Source organism: Ruditapes philippinarum, unplaced genomic scaffold, assembly GCF_026571515.1.
Source record: "Ruditapes philippinarum isolate M1 unplaced genomic scaffold, ASM2657151v2 ctg3802_1_1_1_1, whole genome shotgun sequence".
In the NCBI taxonomy this organism is placed as follows: Eukaryota; Metazoa; Mollusca; class Bivalvia; order Venerida; family Veneridae; genus Ruditapes; species Ruditapes philippinarum.
In genome coordinates, this window is record NW_026857751.1 from 24,193 (window position 1) to 42,264 (window position 18,072).

Sequence of the window (18,072 nt, forward strand, 5' to 3'; positions counted from 1 at the left end):
TTTGACGCTATGTAAGATCAAATTTGATTGGCTTAATTATTTTGGATTCCAGCTCAGACAGATAAATTTTGTAGAAAGCTGGAAGCAAAGAATAGATTAAATTTTTGGATGGATTCGGAGTTTTAGGTTGTTTCTAAGTAAAATCCTAACGTAATACCGGCTCGCCGTGGCGAGCCGGCAAAATGTAAATATTTAGTAACGCAACCCTTGTCTTATGGCTGGCGATGGGTATATCTATCCTACAGAATACATTTCTTTATTAATAAGAAAAAGAAACAACAACATCCATTATTTTTCATTACTACTTATAAAAAATCTGCATTTTTACACCTGAACACCTATTAGCCAGGGCTTTAATAAGCCCGCTTCTAATGCAAGAATTAGAATTTCATACATCAGGAAATGTTGATAAGAAAATCATTTAGTAGATTTAGTCACTCTTATGAAAATGTTCCAAGCAATTTGTATGTCCATTCTAGTTGTTATTATTTAAGTGACTAATTTAGTGCTTATTTGTTTTTATTTTATTTCTTAACAAGAGCTGTCACGGGAGACAGCCAAGCTCGACTAATAAAATACTGGACGCAGTAAGGAGGATAATCTATGAGAGAAAAATCAATTATGTATAATTATGTATTAAGTTATAGTAAAAATATAACATTTGTTAAAATAAATTCCAAGATCAAGGGAAATAATTCTAGAAATAGTCACGCTAGAGTTATGAACCTTGTCACACAACATGTATGTACTGATAAGAAGTATATATTTGAAGTTTGAAGTAGATACCTTACAAAGTAACAAAGTTATAATATTTCTTAAAGAAAATCCTAAGTTCAAAGAAAAATAAATCTGTAAAAATTACTTCAAGAAATATGATCATTGTCACATAAAATATAATAATATATTATAAGGAATAAGTATTGGAAGTTTGAGGTAGATACCTTTAAAACTAAAGAAGTTATAGTAAAAAATAACATTTTTCTAGTAAAAAAATCTAAGTTGATGGGGAGATAATTCTTGCAATACTGGTGCTAGAGTTATGAACCTTGTCACATAAGATGTAGATGATGATAAGGTACATTTATTTGAAGTATGAAGTTGATCCCTTTAGAAATAAATAAGTTACAGTAAAAAATAGTGGATAAATCTGAAAATATTGGTGCTAGAGTTATGAACCTTATCACATGAGATGTGGTTGATGATAAGAAACATATATTTGAAGTTTGAAGTTGATACCTTAAGAAATGACAAAGTTATAGTGAAAAATATTTTACTGCACCAAAACTTTAATCTGAAATCTGGACGCGGACGCGGACGCCGGGGCGAGTAGGACAGCTCACATGTTACAACCAGTTTTGCAATAAAAACGAGTTTTGCAATAATTTTATTGCAAAACTCGTTGCGTTGACATGATTTTATTGCAATTTGATCACAACCGGTTTTGCAATAAAAACGAGTTTTGCAATAAAATATTTTTTCTATCATATTTTATTGAGATTATACAAAAGACATTATAAAATGTATCTATGTATATGAGGATTGAAAGGCAGGGATTATATTCGGAAATCATGAATATATATGCAAATGATCAAACATTAATTTACATTCTCAATTGCATTAGTCTCTTTTCTTTTAATATATTTATGATGAAAGAAAGTGATATACATACATGACGTTTAAATAAGGTCTTTACTTACTAGTACATTGAAGAAATAGATAAATACGACTTTTTTATTACTTCAAAGCTTACAAGTACACATACACAAGTGTTTACAATATTATTGCAAAACAAACTCGTTGCGATGACATATTTTGTATGATTTTTTCACACCAATTTGTACAATAAAAACGATATTTGCAATAATAACCCGTTGCGTTGACATAATTTTATTGCAATTTATCCCAAGCAATTTAGCACAAAAACGAGTTTTGCAATAAAATATTTTATATCGGATTTGATTGAGATTATACCGTTGACATTATAAATTTCTTATGTGTAAATGAGAACTTGCATGCAGGGCTTATATTCGGGTGTATTGTATACATGTTTGTGATTAAAACATTCTAAAAGTTGCTTTTTTTTTTCTTTTAGTATTTTTGATGGAATAATGATCATCATGAAATATCAGGGCATTACATGTTCAACAACAACTGTTGATGATATTCTTACATGACCTTGTTATAAGGTCGAAACTTACCAGTTCATTAAAAGGCAGTTGTTCATAAAGAATATGACATTATAACGCAACAATATCATTTTTTATCAAATATTTGGTAATACAACATATTTTTGTTTAATACGACAGATATATTTCAATCGTGTTCGTTTTCCGAATTAATTAAACACATATCAATCCTAATTGCAAAATTAAACTACATATAAGAGCTAATTTAAAAAATATCATCACTTAAATATCTCCAAAGGAGTTTGGTACACATTATTTCATTGTATCGAGTTTTGCAAAAGTTAACACCTTTTTGAGAAAAATGTTGTAAGTTTCTAAATCATAACGCGGACATGTTTGTACTTCGAATAATTAACGGCGAAACTTGACATTATGTTTATACCTTTTTAGCTAGATATAAATCCTGATGTACAAATATATGAATACACTATAATATCTTAAGTACGGTGTAGACATAAAACATTTGATTTTATTTCATTGCAAAATTTCATCGTTAAGAGTTTTGCAATAATGTTGTCAACACTTTTCAAAAGTACTTGTAAATTTCGACAATTTATAGGGAGACACAGGCAAAATTTTCATTTCTTAGTTTTGAATTTTTCATTCATTATTCTGCAAATGCCCTCAAAATAAATATATTAGACAGTCAACGGAACAAAACTTTTCTCTATATATAAAGAATAAAATGGTGGTTTCCTAACTTGACCCACGTGGGTCAGGTTAGAGCGCTAGCATTTCACAATAGTTGTCAAAGTGAACTCTGGAAACGTTAAAGAACATGTAAAATGAATGATTTAGGTTTGTTTCAATCACACAATATCCAGAATATCTGTTATTGTAACTTCAAGGGTCTGTCCAAGTCAACTGACTTGTTTAAAACTTTTTGGTGATTCTATTGGCGTCTAAATTTTCAACATATATAAATATATTTATGCTTCAAACCCAAAATATATAGAATTTAAACAGAAATTCAAGCTGAAACTTCAAGAAAAGTCATTTTAGCTTGATTTGAGTGAGTACATTAGATCATTTTAATATTTTTGACATTATTTTGCCTGAATATCCCTATAACAATATCATGAATGTATATCACAGAGTTTTGCTCCAAAGATTTGCAAAAGCACAGTTGTTTCAGATAATGTAAATGCGCTGGTGTTCAATAAAAATCATTCCATTATCTTATTTGCAATAGAAAATATTTTTAACCATAGATTTTATATGCATATTTCTGAATTGAATCCCTGCATGTGAGTCCATATAGACAACGATAAACATAAAAATGTCTAGAGTATAATCTCAAAAAAAATCTGATATAGAGAATATTTTATTGCCAAACTAGTTTCTATTCAAACTGGTTGCGAAAAAATTGCAACAAAATGATGTCATCGCAAGGCGTTTTGCAATAATGTAATCATTACATTCTGAAAAGCACTGGTAAGTTTCGAACTTATAACAAGGTCATGTAAGAATATCATCAACAGTTGTTGTTGAACATGTAATGCCCTGATATTTCATGATGATCATTATTCCATCAAAAATACTATAAGAAAAAAAAGCAACTTATAGAATGTTTTAATCATAAACATGTATACGAATATAAGCCCTGCATGCAAGTTCTCATTTACACATAAGAAATTTATAATGTCAACGGTATAATCTCAATCAAATCCAATATAAAATATTTTATTGCAAAACTCTTTTTGATTGTACAAGTTGCTGTGAAATAATCATACAAAAATATGTCATCGCAACAAGTTTGTTTTGCAATAATATTGTAAACACTTTTGTATAAGTACTTGTAAGCTTTGAAGTAATAAAAAGTCGTATTTATCTATTTCTTCAAGGTACTGGTAAGTAAAGACCTTATTTAAACGTCATGTATGTATATCACTGTCATCATATATATTAAAGGAAAAGAGACTAATGAAATTGAGAATGTAAATTAATGTTTGATTATATGCATATATATTCATTATTTCCGAATATAATCCCTGCCTCTCAATCCTAATATACATAGATAAATTTTATAATGTCTTGTGTATAATCTCAATAAAATCTGATAGAAAAAATAGTTTATTGCAAAACTCGTTTTTATTGCAAAACCGGTTGTGATCAAATTGCAATAAAATCATGTCAACACAACGAGTTTTGCAGTTTTTTCAGTGTTGTTATATTTTTCTGGTCCTTCGGGATCATTGATGCCAGCACTATTGAGTGTTGAGAATTGAGTACCGCTCAAGCCGGTGCTAGGGGGCGTGAGGGATGTTGCACGTTTTCATTATCCCTCATGTACAGACTCAATCAAACCGAGTCTGCAATTCTTGTGTAATTTTGTTGTGATTAATGCTTCCGAGGGATCACTTTGTTTCCAGATTTTTTTGCAATAGAATTATTGGAAAACTCGTTTTTTTTTCTTTCATTAAAAAAGAAAAGGTAATTTAAGACCTTATTAAAATTTTATGTATGTATATCACCGAAATTTTAGCAAATACAGTTGTTGCTGTAAATGTACATTTCCTGATATTTCATGATCATCCTTTCATCATATATATCAAAGGAAAAAAGACTAAAAAAATTAAGAATGTAAAGTATTGTTTGATTATATGCATATATATTCATTATCCCCCGAATATAATTCGTGCATGTCAATCCTAATATACATACACAAAGTTTATAATGTCTTTTGTATAATGTCATTAAAATCTGATAGAAAAAATATTTTATTGCAAAACTCGTTTTTATTGCAAAACCGGTTGTGATCAAATTGCAATAAAATCATGTCAACGCAACGAGTTTTGCAATAAAATTATTGCAAAACTCGCTTTTTTTCATCAAAGAACTGGTAAGTTAAGACCTTATTAAAAGTTCATGTATGTATATCACCAAAATTTGAGCAAATACAGTTGTTGCTGTAAATGTACATTTCCTGATATTTCATGATGATCATCCTTTCATCATATATATTAAAGGAAAAAAGACTAAAAAAATTAAGAATGTAAAGTATTGTTTGATCATATGCATATATATATTCATTATTGCCGAATATAATCCCTGCATGTCAATCCGAATATACATAGATAAATTTTAAAATGTCTTTTGTATAATCTCAATAAAATCTGATAGAAAAAATATTTTATCGCAAAACTCGTTTTTATTGCAAAACCGGTTGTGATCAAATTGCAATAAAATCATATGAACGCAACGTGTTTTGCAATAAATTATTGCGAAAGTCGTATTTATCTATTTCTTCAATGTACTGGTAAGTAAAGACCTTATTTGAATGTCATGTATGTATATCACTTTCATCATATATATTAAAGGAAAAGAGACTAATGAAATTGAGAATGTTAATTAATGTTTGATCATACGCATATATATTCATTGTTTCCGAATATAATCCCTGCCTTTCAATCCTAATATACAAAGATAAATTTCATAATGTCTTGTGTATAATCTCAATAAAATCTGATAGAAAAAATATTTTATTGCAAAACTCGTTTTTATTGCAAAACCGGTTGTGATTAAATTGCAATAAAATCATGTCAACGCAACGAGCTTTGCAATAAAATTATTGCAAAACTCGTTTTTATTGCAAAACTGGTTGTACTCCATATACTTCGTATAGTCGAGCTAAAAATCACATGTCTATAAATTTTCATAGTTTTAATTTTTATAAACTTTTGCTGATTGCCTAGTTTCTTCAATTATTAAATCAATCGGCAAACGACTTGTAAGTGTAAAAATCTAGAAACAAAGTGATCCCTCGGAAGCATTAATCACAAAAGGTCTCATCAGGTCTTAGTATTGACGTCCTAAATTGGTTCAAATCATATTTATCAGATAGACAGCAGCTTGTAGATGTCTCTGGTACTTATTCTTCCAATTCCAAAATAACATGTGGTGTTCCTCAGGGCTCAATCCTTGGACCCCTTCTCTTTTTAATTTATGTAAATGATATGTCAGCTGTGGTCAAAAATAAATTGCTTTTGTATGCTGATGATTCTGCTATCCTTGTATCTGGTAAAAGTTTATCTGTTGTTGACAGATGATATGGAATTGGTCAGCCAATGGTTAGTGGACAATAAGTTGTCATTGCATTTGGGTAAAACCGAGTCAATTTTATTTGGGTCCAGGCAAAAACTTAGGTCACAATCTAACCTGCATTTAACCTGTTCTGGTACATCCATTGAATCAACTTCATCTATCAAGTATCTTAGGATTACTATAGACCAAAATCTGTCATTTTGCGCCATGGCCGAGTCTGTTCTTAAGAAGGCCAACTCTCGGTTAAAATTTCTTTACCGCAAGAAAGAGTTTCTTACTCAGCATACCAAGAAACTTCTGGTTATGTCTCTTATTCAGTGTCACTATGATTATGCATGCTCTGTTTGGTATAATAGCTTGACACAGTCTTTAAAAAATAAGTTACAAACTTGTCAAAACAAAATAATGAGATTTGTACTTGACTTGGACTCTAGAGCCAACATTGACCCATCCCACTTTAAGTCCCTTAACTGGTTACCGGTCCACAAAAGAGTTGAACAGATAATGTTGTGTCATGTTTTTAAGATAAAAAATGGCCTATCTCCGGATTACATGTCTGAACACTTTATTTCACAAGATTCCATTCATAATTATAGTACAAGACTTAGTCAAAAGGGTGGATATTGTCTACCTAAGGTCAAAGGCCAGGGTTCTTAATCATTTGCTTTCTCTGGTATTAAATTATGGAATGGTTTACCTGTAAAGTTAACGGAGATCAACAGGTTACAAAGTTTTAAGGTTGCCATCAAAAGTCATCTAATGAACAGTATTTAAATTTTTTTTAAACATGTTTTTACATATTTCGGCTCAGGATTTTAAATTGTCTGCCATTTATCTTATTACAATTTTAGTAATGTGTTTTAAATCCTAGCTGTAAACAGGAGTATCATTAACTCAAGATTTGACTGTGATATACATTTTTATGATTTATTAGTATTTTTAAACATGATTATATTAAGGTTTGCCTCTCTATGTCATGCCGCCAATACAAAGGACTACAATGGAAATAAGAGCTTTTTTGCCCTTTTTTGTGTTATCCTTGGTTTTGGTGAGCATGTCATAGTTTTACTCGTATGTGATATAGTATTTAATAATGCTCATTATTTTATCCTATGTTATATTGTCAACTATGTATATGCTTCCTTTGCCGAAATAAATTTATCTATCTATCTAACAAAATTACAAGAGAATTGCAGACTCGGTTTGATTGAGTCTGTACAGGAGGGATAATGAATATGTGCAACATCCCTCACGCCCCCTAGCACCGGGTAAATCCTTGCTTAATATAAAATTAGAGAAAAGGCACAGTTTTGATTATCCATTCACAACCTGGAGATAGTCTCTGTAGTGACATCACCATCAAATCAATTTCACTATCAACCTGAGCGGAGTATTTACTATCATTGAAATTATAACACAATCAACATTTAAGATTTCAACAACTTTTACTCGCTACAGTATATAGTTTTTTCAAGATTCAATGCCTAACAAGTAAAGATTGTAACATTGAACTGTTAACTAAGTCTCTCAAACGAAGTTTCTCTTTAGACAATCATACACATACACAGACACATGTTGCAAGAAAAGAATAAAAAAAATGAAAATATGAGAATATATATGGTAAAGGGGTGAGAATCTGAATGTTTTGGGAGGTAATGTCAAAAGTAAAATTAAGGGGAAGGGGCCTAACAAAGTATATATGGTTCTGGGTTGGAAGTTTGGAATATTTAACCAAAATACATTTATTAAGCAAACATCTATCTTTGACAAGGTGGGACCTGACCCCAAGGGACCACCAATTTACAAAAAATCAGAGTGACATCACTACTCACCGATTACTGAGTGTGAAGTTTTGTAAAGCTATATCGGCCTCCGAGATATGGCCTGTAAAATGTTGCCAGGGCGAGAAAGAATAATAACAATTATAATAAACAGAGTAAAAACAATAAGCCTATAAACTTTGTTTGGGAGACTTAATCAGTGCAAACGTGCAATGCTCAAAACCAACCAGTATTTTATTATTCATTTTAATACACATTCACTGCCAGTGAATTACACATCATATTCAATGTGTCAGTAGACAATAAAATATTATTTTTTACAGTGAAATGATGTTATGACTTTGCTATATATCACATATGTAGTATATACAAATAACTAATATATTAGTTTTTTAACTACCGTCATATCGGTCATTTCGTCAAAAACTGGGATATCAAGGTGGTATATGGGTCATCAATATTTTGACCCATAAAACGCCAGTGTTTTCGAAGCAAAATTTAATTGCAAAATATCATTTATCGAATTTTTAAGAAAAAAGTCATTTTCATGACCCACAAGTATCTATAAAAAAATGACCCACAGTGCAACATCTATTTATAGCGCGCTTCAAGGAAAGCTTCTTTGCCAGAAACTCACATATTTTATGATAACCCACAACGTTATATATGTCCCCGCTCGATGACCCTTAGAACAGTATGGTATAGCCACAGTGCATTCTTGGAATAACGATAACGTTTAAGGCGTTTAAACGCAGCTGTTTATATACTAATGTCTTATCAAATTCTAATCATATCATGACTTTTGATATACCTGTGTCACTTGTAATTATTGCGCATGACATTTTGCCTTAACGTGCAACACATTTATGCAAAGTTACTTTAATTTAATTGTTGACCGTACACAAACATCAATGCACTTTGATGGAAAAAATTCTTTTCAAGTTGATCTACAAAACTTAGTTGAAAACTAGGTCCTTTCAACAACACAGAGTCATCATGTCAAACACATTTATGCATTTTTTTAACAAATACATCAAAGACTGACAGAATTGTTGACCGGGTTCGATCATCAATGCACATTTATGAAAAAGTCATGCTTTTGAATTGAACTACAAGTGTGACCTTGACCTTTGAGCTAGAGCGACAAGTCATCATCATGTCCAATACATTACTGTTAAGTTCTTTTGAGAATAAAATTCATCCAGGAATGACAGAATTGTTGACCATACAAAACCATCAATGCACTTCGATGAAAAATTCTTTTCAGGTGTTAAGTGTGACCATGACCTTTGACCTACAAACCAGGGTATGACACATTTCTTAATGTTTTACACATTTATGCAAAATCATCTCAAAATTTATCCATGAATAACAAAGTTATGGACAAAACACAAAGTTAAGACGGATGGACAGATGCTGCAAAAACTTTATGCCTGTCCATTTTGAGGGGGTAGAAAATCTGGATGTACCATATTTCTAATTAAATTAAAGGGAGGTCTGGATTAATTAGTCGTTGAATGTTGTAGATAGAAAAGAATTCAGGTTGTTTCAATCTGTCAACACTGGGGAAATATGAACTACTTAAGATGGCTTCCAAGATCGATGCTATATTTTAAGAATTCATCATACTCAACAAGATTATAAATGTACATATTTATATCAAATTTTCGTCCAATAATGGGATGAATTATTTTCAAACACGTATATAGTATTTTTTGGAAAATGCGAAAGTCATCCCGTCTTGTTTCACAATGGCATATGGTGGTACGTAAAACAGGTATGTTTTGCAAAACCTGAAATTACCCAAAATAATGTAAGTTTTCATCGATTCGAAATATTAACTGTCACGTTCTGTATGTTAACATTTTCATTTAATTTGAATCATATCAAAATAAGTCGTTGCGGACATTAAAGTAGATTATGAAAAATTAAAATTTACTTAAAAAAAAAACGACAAAAAAAAAAAAACATTATTGGCACCTGACAAAACGAACAAAACTTGGATTTACGAGATGAAAACAAACATTTAGAGTAAGGCATTAACTGAAAGTGAATCACAGTCATGATGATGAGGAAGATAGAGTTTGTTTTACAAACTACTTTTTTTAATTTTAATTTTTTCGACATGAATACTTTTTCTTTATTACGATAAATTTTATTGAACTTACCTGTAACAAGTCAAAAAATGGTTCATTAGGGCACCATTGGTTTATCAAAAAATGACTTAGAGAACAGAATATTTTTATCACAATTGAAGTACTTTATAAGTTTGTGAAATGGTCACATTTTTTAAAATATTTCAAGTAACAATTACCTCTTAGTTAGATTGATGTATTTAAGTTTCGACCGTCATTTTTAACACCACATATAAATTCCAATGTCGCAGACCGAAAATAAGTACCTTCCCAGTATTTAAGCAAAGCTCAGTTGACTCTTCAGATTTTGGAAACCCAAAGTACGTTGATAAGTAGCATATTTACTCACTTTGGGATTATGTTCTCGATTTGATCACAAAGTGCGTTTGACACCAAAGTGCGATGTTAGAAAGACAGAACGGGAGCCCCATGGCCAGATAAATTAGGTCGCCGTATGTTTTGATTCCGGCCAAGAAATGGAAAAATTTCGTTTACGGAAGTCATCTACTTGATATACGAATACTAGTATAAGCGAAGTGTAATGCGAATACATAATTATATCAAATGTATGTATTTTAAATGATTTGTATTTACTGAAACAATTAATGACGAATGAAGATCAGGAAATTGACTAAGTTTATATAAATGTAAGTCTAATACGGAACCAAAGTTCATAATTTTCCAAGAATAATGTCAGCATTATGCCCCTTTCACAAGAGTGAAGCCCCATAAGACCACATTTGTCTTGGAGCACATATGTCTTACGTAAGGCAGATGCGGTCGCATTTGTCTCACGTGAGGCAAATGGTACTTAAAATGTCTACCTGCTCAATCAAGTAAAGGGACACGAAAACATATTTGCCTCTTTTTGTTAAGGAACAAGAAAGCACATTTTTCTTATGTTTTTTCTTTATGAATTATTTGTCACACAATTTTCCACGGCATGATTTTTTTAAGAATCGATGTTTGCCGTTTAACCTCATGTCAAGTGTAAGCATTAAATAATAGGTGTGGGGATGCTTTTTTTAGTAGGACAGTGGAACTGTTAATTCTATTTTCTCTAATTCAATAAATTTTATTGGCTGAACATGAAGGCGTACATTGAAACATAAGAAATCCCGCTCACGATGGTACAATGGTGAAAGCGCGATGGCACGATGGCACAATGATGAAAACGCGATGGTACGATGGTGAAAACACAATGGTACGAACGTGAAACAACGATTGTACAATGGCAAAACAACGATGATAGGATGGTAAGACAACGAAAGCACGATGATGAAAACACGATGCTACGATTGTATTAATACGATAGTACGATGATAAAAAACTGATATATCATCATCATGAAAACTCGATACTATTTTTACCTTCGTGTCATCGCATCATCGTGATTTTTTCATTGTTCCAACGTTGTTTCGTCATCGCACTATCGTGTTTTCATCATCGTACCATTGTAACATTGTGCATTTACCATTGTACCATCGTACATCGCGGTTAAGGGAGAAACAAATTTAAGTATGTCAAAACGGAACACCGTTATCTGGCGATATTTGAACGAAACAATATCGTAACTCGTTTCACATTTCGCCGCAATCTCGCTTTGCATTTCGTAAGCTGACGCAAGACAAAACAATCCTTTCAGGTCATATACCGCTTAATAATATTCCCTTTATATTCTATATAAAACTGATATTTTACTAACAGCTACACAATATAACTAGATCCTTTTTAGAGAAAAAATCCTTATCTCATTTGAAAGAGTTATGATAAAGTTATGTTATAATTGCCGAGAAAGGTATGTGTCATGTTTCTTCTAAGAAACATTTCTAGCGTCACATTTACTACTGTAAAATCACTGATGTTACGTTAAAGCACAACACAAACTTAATCAAATACATCCTTTGCTCGCATTCTTTTCTACCTAAATTGCAATAACATGTCAAATTTAAACAGAAAGCTCAAATGTATACTGTGTTATGCATGCAAATTTGGACAAAAGAAGGACTAGAATTCCACTGATTATAACTGAACCGGAACATGCTGACGATAACAGTAACAACTTTTTTGTAAAAACAAATATTTTTTGTCAAAAACGATTTGAAATCTATTCTCTATTGTATAAAACTAATAAAGAAAATAATCAATCGTAAAAGTACTGACATTGGCTCTCCCACGTGGAGGAAATAAAGTATCTATCTACCATACTGAAGGGAAACAAGTGTGCACATTTCATTTTTCACTTTTTTTCGCAGGAAGAGTCGTTCGTTTTGGCAGTTGCTAATTATAACTAGTTGCTAATTATATTTAAATAGCAGCTTTAAAGACAAGTAAATGCACTAATAGACTTCGTTACGTGGTAATAACTGTGATCTTTTTTTTCTTATTTATTTAATTTTGTTATTTTAAGTAAAAATACGTGCATATGATAACTTTCATACTTAAAATTGTTAAAGTTGTCAATAATTGTAATTCATGCTTAATGTGCCATGGTATGGAAGTTCATTGACTTTTTAACCAGTTTATGACAAAAAAATATTTACATTTTGTTCTTTAATAAACTATTCAAATCAACCGATAGATATTGACTTCTTTATGTTCATAAACGTACCATTATGTTGTTTTAAAATCTAAATCACAAGTTTAACAAACACGCAAATCATTTGGTTTTAAAGCAATTATAGAATAAATGCAGGCTTCTAATATGTGTACGAGTCCAACAGAATCTTAATTCAGTATGGTACTAAAAAATGTATAATGACTTCTTTATAAAACACCACCATTTTTAACACCTCAACAAAACTTTATTCTTGAGATCCAAACTGTCCACTAAAAGTCTTATAGTCCTAGCTTTGTTGTTGGCAAAAATTTTGAGTCCAACACAAGCCAAGTGCACCTTTTTGTAAAGTGATCCTGTCAGTTGAAACTTTGCCATGACACCTTGTTTCCGCCCAACGACGACATTCTTCAGAATTAAAGAAGTGATCTCTGTAAAAAGAATGAAACAGAATGAAACAGTTTATGTCACCAAACACATTAGTTATTAACAAAATGGTGTAAAAATTGTGAGAAAAATCCATAAAAGCTTAACACAGCAATGTGCTTTCAAAATGTATATATTTTGGTCCGAGTGGGAGCTTCTCTGAAATCGAGTCCGAGTGGGAGCATTTTCCATTTTTATTAAAAATAAACTTTATAAAATTGACTTTTGAATATAAATATTTGAAACTTATCAAGAGAAATGTGTAAACATGACTCGGTTTATATTCCAGTACGTTAAAAAAAATTTTCAAGAAGGTTTTCAACCTTATTCCTTATATGTTTCGGGAAAAGTCCGAGTGGGAGCATTCAGAGAAAAACACTTATCCCGTTTTCAGGCCTAAACCAGGCAATGAATCTGTAAACTATTTTTACATTTATCTCAAGTACTATAGCCTTTCTTTGGTGCGCTACACGCTACACGTGAGAGTATCAAAAAATCGTGCGCTACACGATTTTTTGATACTCTTACGTTTTCTTATAATAAAATTGTATTTTACCTTCGAGTCGACGAAAAAATGGTCCTAGTAGGAGCATTCAGCATGTGCGCGATGACGTAGTATCCTACCATTGAGACATATGGTGAACTTTTATTTTGTCAATACATGTATTTTGTGCGGTTGCACAAAGTTGACATGTGTGCATTTTTATTTATCTCGTGACCACAAGATACTATAACGTGGCCACGAGTTATAGCTAAGTTGTGGACACGAGATAGCTTAGTCGTGGCAACGAGTAACTAAGTCGTGACCGCGAGATGGCTAAGTCGTGGCCACGAGATACTATGTCGTGGCCACGAGTTTCTATGTCGTGGCCACGAGATACTATGAGGTGGCCACGATTAATAAGTCGTGGCAACGAGATAGCTTAGTCGTGGCCACGAGATTCTATGTCGTAGCCACGAGTTACTAAGTCGTGGGAACGAGAAAGTTAAGTCGTGGCCAAGAGATAACGAATCAGAATTCACTTTATTTATTACATTTTTTTCAAACTTAACAACTTACTTTTACATGCAACATTATTATTTGAAAATAATTTTTGCAATATCGATATATATATATAAATCATCACGTTTACCTCCTTAACATTTCCCTCCAAGTGTAACCTTTGTAGGATTTAGACAATGTCATTACTGAAATATATGTAATAGTTATAGTTCAGATTTTAAAAAATATGGAATTTATTGCGAGCGTAGCGTAGCGGAGCGCAGCAATAAGTTCTATATTTTTTAAAATATGAACTATAACTGGCTTACCGTTTGACCCACTTTCGTGGAATAAGTCACGTACGAAGTGTCGGTACAGCGTTTGATGTAATACGAGTCCCGCCCTAACTAGTATAGATTGACAGGGCCAACACATGGTCCGAGTGTTTTGACCTGTAAATTAATGTATTTTTACATCATTAGTCATCATGTAACAATCCTGCGATCTGGTTGTGTTTGACATAATGAATATAGCAAGAATCATATTTTTGAACTTTTTCATGTGGTCACGGTTGCTTGATATTGATACGCAGGTTTTATATGCAGACACAAGCAACAAGAGACAATAGCTCACAGGTAAATATTTTATTAAAAAAAGAATATTCTCGAATTCTCGCAATATCTAACTTCATCATTATCTGAATGAAAATGCAAATTGTAACATGACCAGGCGCGCAGCTTTTACTACAGAACGTCAAAGTAGATGACGGTAAATTATCCAAACATAACATGATCAATCTGCCTTAAATGCCGTTGCAATTATTAAAAAAACTTTGAAAGTCATATCTAAGTGATATCTTTGATATTTGCATTTTGCAGGCCGACTGAAAAAGCTTTTGTCATCTGATGACATTAAGAAGAAATAGAAATACAGTGCCCTATAATACAACGAAAACCATAACTGGGCAGTGCACGTCTAGAGGGAGTGGGCTGAAAACGGCAACCTACATACTGAGACTTTAAACAAGAGCCTTATTGTCCTATTCCCGTTCAAAAAGAGCAGTTCCGTTCATGTGCAGAAATGGATTTTTGGTCGCAACAATTCATCTCTGAAATTGAAAGGAAAAATAGAGAATTCTATCCTCCAACAACTTTACTAAACATTGCTGCAAGGCTACAATGGTATCTTCGAAATGAAAAATCCATGCACCTGAACTTTGTTACAACTGAAGATCCTTTTTTCTGAACTTCGCAGAATATCGATCCATGCATGCGCGAGTTGACTATACGAGGGTATAGGGATTGGAGTCAACGGTTAAAAAAATGGAGTTTATAACAAAATGTGGAAAAACTAGTTTGTCATGGAATTATGAAAAATTGATATTCTGTATGTTTTTTTAAAGATATGTGTTGGTTTCGACTTTGAGATTTCTCTAACTCCATGTCTATTCATAGGCACTTGGTTTCGGGATAAAAAACCTTTTGAAGGGTTTGTATAACTCAAATTTGATTTAATGTAATGATATTACTTTAAGTAATATCGGAAAAATGTCGAATTTAGAATCGAGACATCTACGTTAAAAAATCGTTACATTCAATCAAATTTGAGTTATACAAACCCTTCAAAAGGCTTTTTATCCCGAAACAAAGTGCCTATGTGTCTATTATTTTCAATGATCAGCCATGTTTGAATTACAACCATGACGGTATAGGGAATGTACTGTTTCAATTATTATTATACATGTAAAAGCTTGGATTTATAAATGACCGTATGAAATCGCTTTCTTATTTGTTTACTTTATTTGCATGCTAAATTCATTGTCTAATGTAAAACTCCGCCCATATCCATAACGTCATATTTGCCAGATACCACGTTAATACCTGTTAAAATAAGTCTACTTATTTTTCACATACACCAGTCCCGGTATAGTGTATGCAATATATTTCAAATAAATTGGAGCATTTGATTGGATAAGAAAGTGGGACAAACGGAAAATGTAATTCTTGTAATCGATGATTTTTACCAACATAGGATTTGTTTGTTTGTTTATTTGTTTGTTTAATTGGGTTTTACGTCACACCGACACAATATAGGTCATATGGTGACGACAATAGGAGATTATCTAAGAAGTAAGCAAAAGGTTCGGCCGTGGAAAGCAAAGCAGGATGCACAATGCACTCGTGTAGTAAATGTAATGACTGATCCCTCTAAGGCTGCTTCGTGTTCTATATACAATAACCGCTTACTTTCATCATATATTGGTTACATATATTTTTTTATCCTTTTTTGACAACTGTTTATGCTGATGCGGTGGAAATATTGCATATGTTCATGCATATTCATTTGAAGATCATTTATGTTGTAATAAAGGTTGTTACCACACTTTAGTGAAATTTTATACTTGTATATAAATATGCTTATTAAAATATATGCTTTCATTTTTTATTGGACAATTGACCTAGACTTTATAGAAAATAAATAATTACCTCCTCTTCTTTACATTTAAATGTAAATTCGGTAATATCTTTATAAATAATGCTTTTTGGAACTTACAATATTGATAAATCTTCATTTGAGCAGATAAAAAATTTTCATATATATAATACACATGAAAAATGCATGTTCGTAAACTGTAAAATTTGCGCCAAGAAGTATAGTATTCAAAAAGATATAAAGAAGTGTGGATTAATACGCATGAATTACAGAGGTGAGTCGATGTTACTATAAACAGGTGATGAGTCATGCATACATGTACTTATTGTGACATGACAAAATGATAGTAATTTTTATGTTTAAGATCATTATACAGATTACAAGTATACAGGACACTATAAGTAATGCCCGGGGCCGTCGATGATATCTGACCCGTGTATATTGTAGTCCTCTCTGCCCCTGGCCATACTATCCTCTATACCTGACTACCATTATAATGTCCTGTTTTCAAATAAAATCTACATCTGTGTTTACACATCACAAGGCCTAGAATTGTTCAGGTGTTGAACACACGTCTGGAAATTTTTTTAGGGCCTCGTAAATGTGATAAGAACTTAAACCCGAAATGAAACAAGTTTTATAAATAAATTTCAAATTGCGTACAAAAGTAGTCAGTTGTAGATGTATATTTAATAACATATATTTTAGTGCTCAGTGCGTTATCTAGAGTGCAGAGTGCGTTAACTAGAGTGCTTAGTGCGTTAACTAGAGTACACAGTGCGTTAACTAGAGTGCTCAGTGCGTTAACCAGAATGCACAGTGCGTTAGCTAGAGTGCTCAGTGCGTTAACTAGAGTGCACAGTGCGTTAACTAGAGTGCACAGTGCGTTAACTAGAGTGCTCAGTGCGTTAACTAGAGTGCACAGTGCGTTAACTAGAGTGCATAGTGCGTTAACTACAGTGCACAGTGCGGTTTACTAGAGTGCATAGTGCGTTAACCAGAGTACACAGTGCGATAACTTGAGTGCTCAGTGCGTTAACCATAGTGCACAGTGCGTTAACTAGAGTGCTCAGTGCGTTATCTAGAGTACACAGTGCGTTAACTAGAGTGCATAGTGCGTTATCTAGAGTGCACAGTGCGTTAACTAGAGTGCTCAGTGCGTTAACTAGAGTGCACAGAGCGTTAACTAGAGTGCATAGTGCGTTAACTAGAGTGCACAATGCGTTAACGAGAGTGCTCAGTGCGTTAACTAGAGTGCACAGTGCGTTAACTAGATTGCACAGTGCGTTAACGAGAGTGCTCAGTGCGTTAACTAGAGTGCATAGTGCGTTAACTAGAGTACACAATGTGTTAACTAGAGTTATTGACCACGCTGTCTGGCGGAGATAAAAAAGAGCATGATTTTCTGGAAAAGGAAAGAAATGTGCCGCGTTACGACAAAACCAACATAGTGTGTTTGCGACCAGCATGGATTCAGTGATAGAGTACACAGTGCGTTAACTAGAGTGCATAGTGAGTTAACTACAGT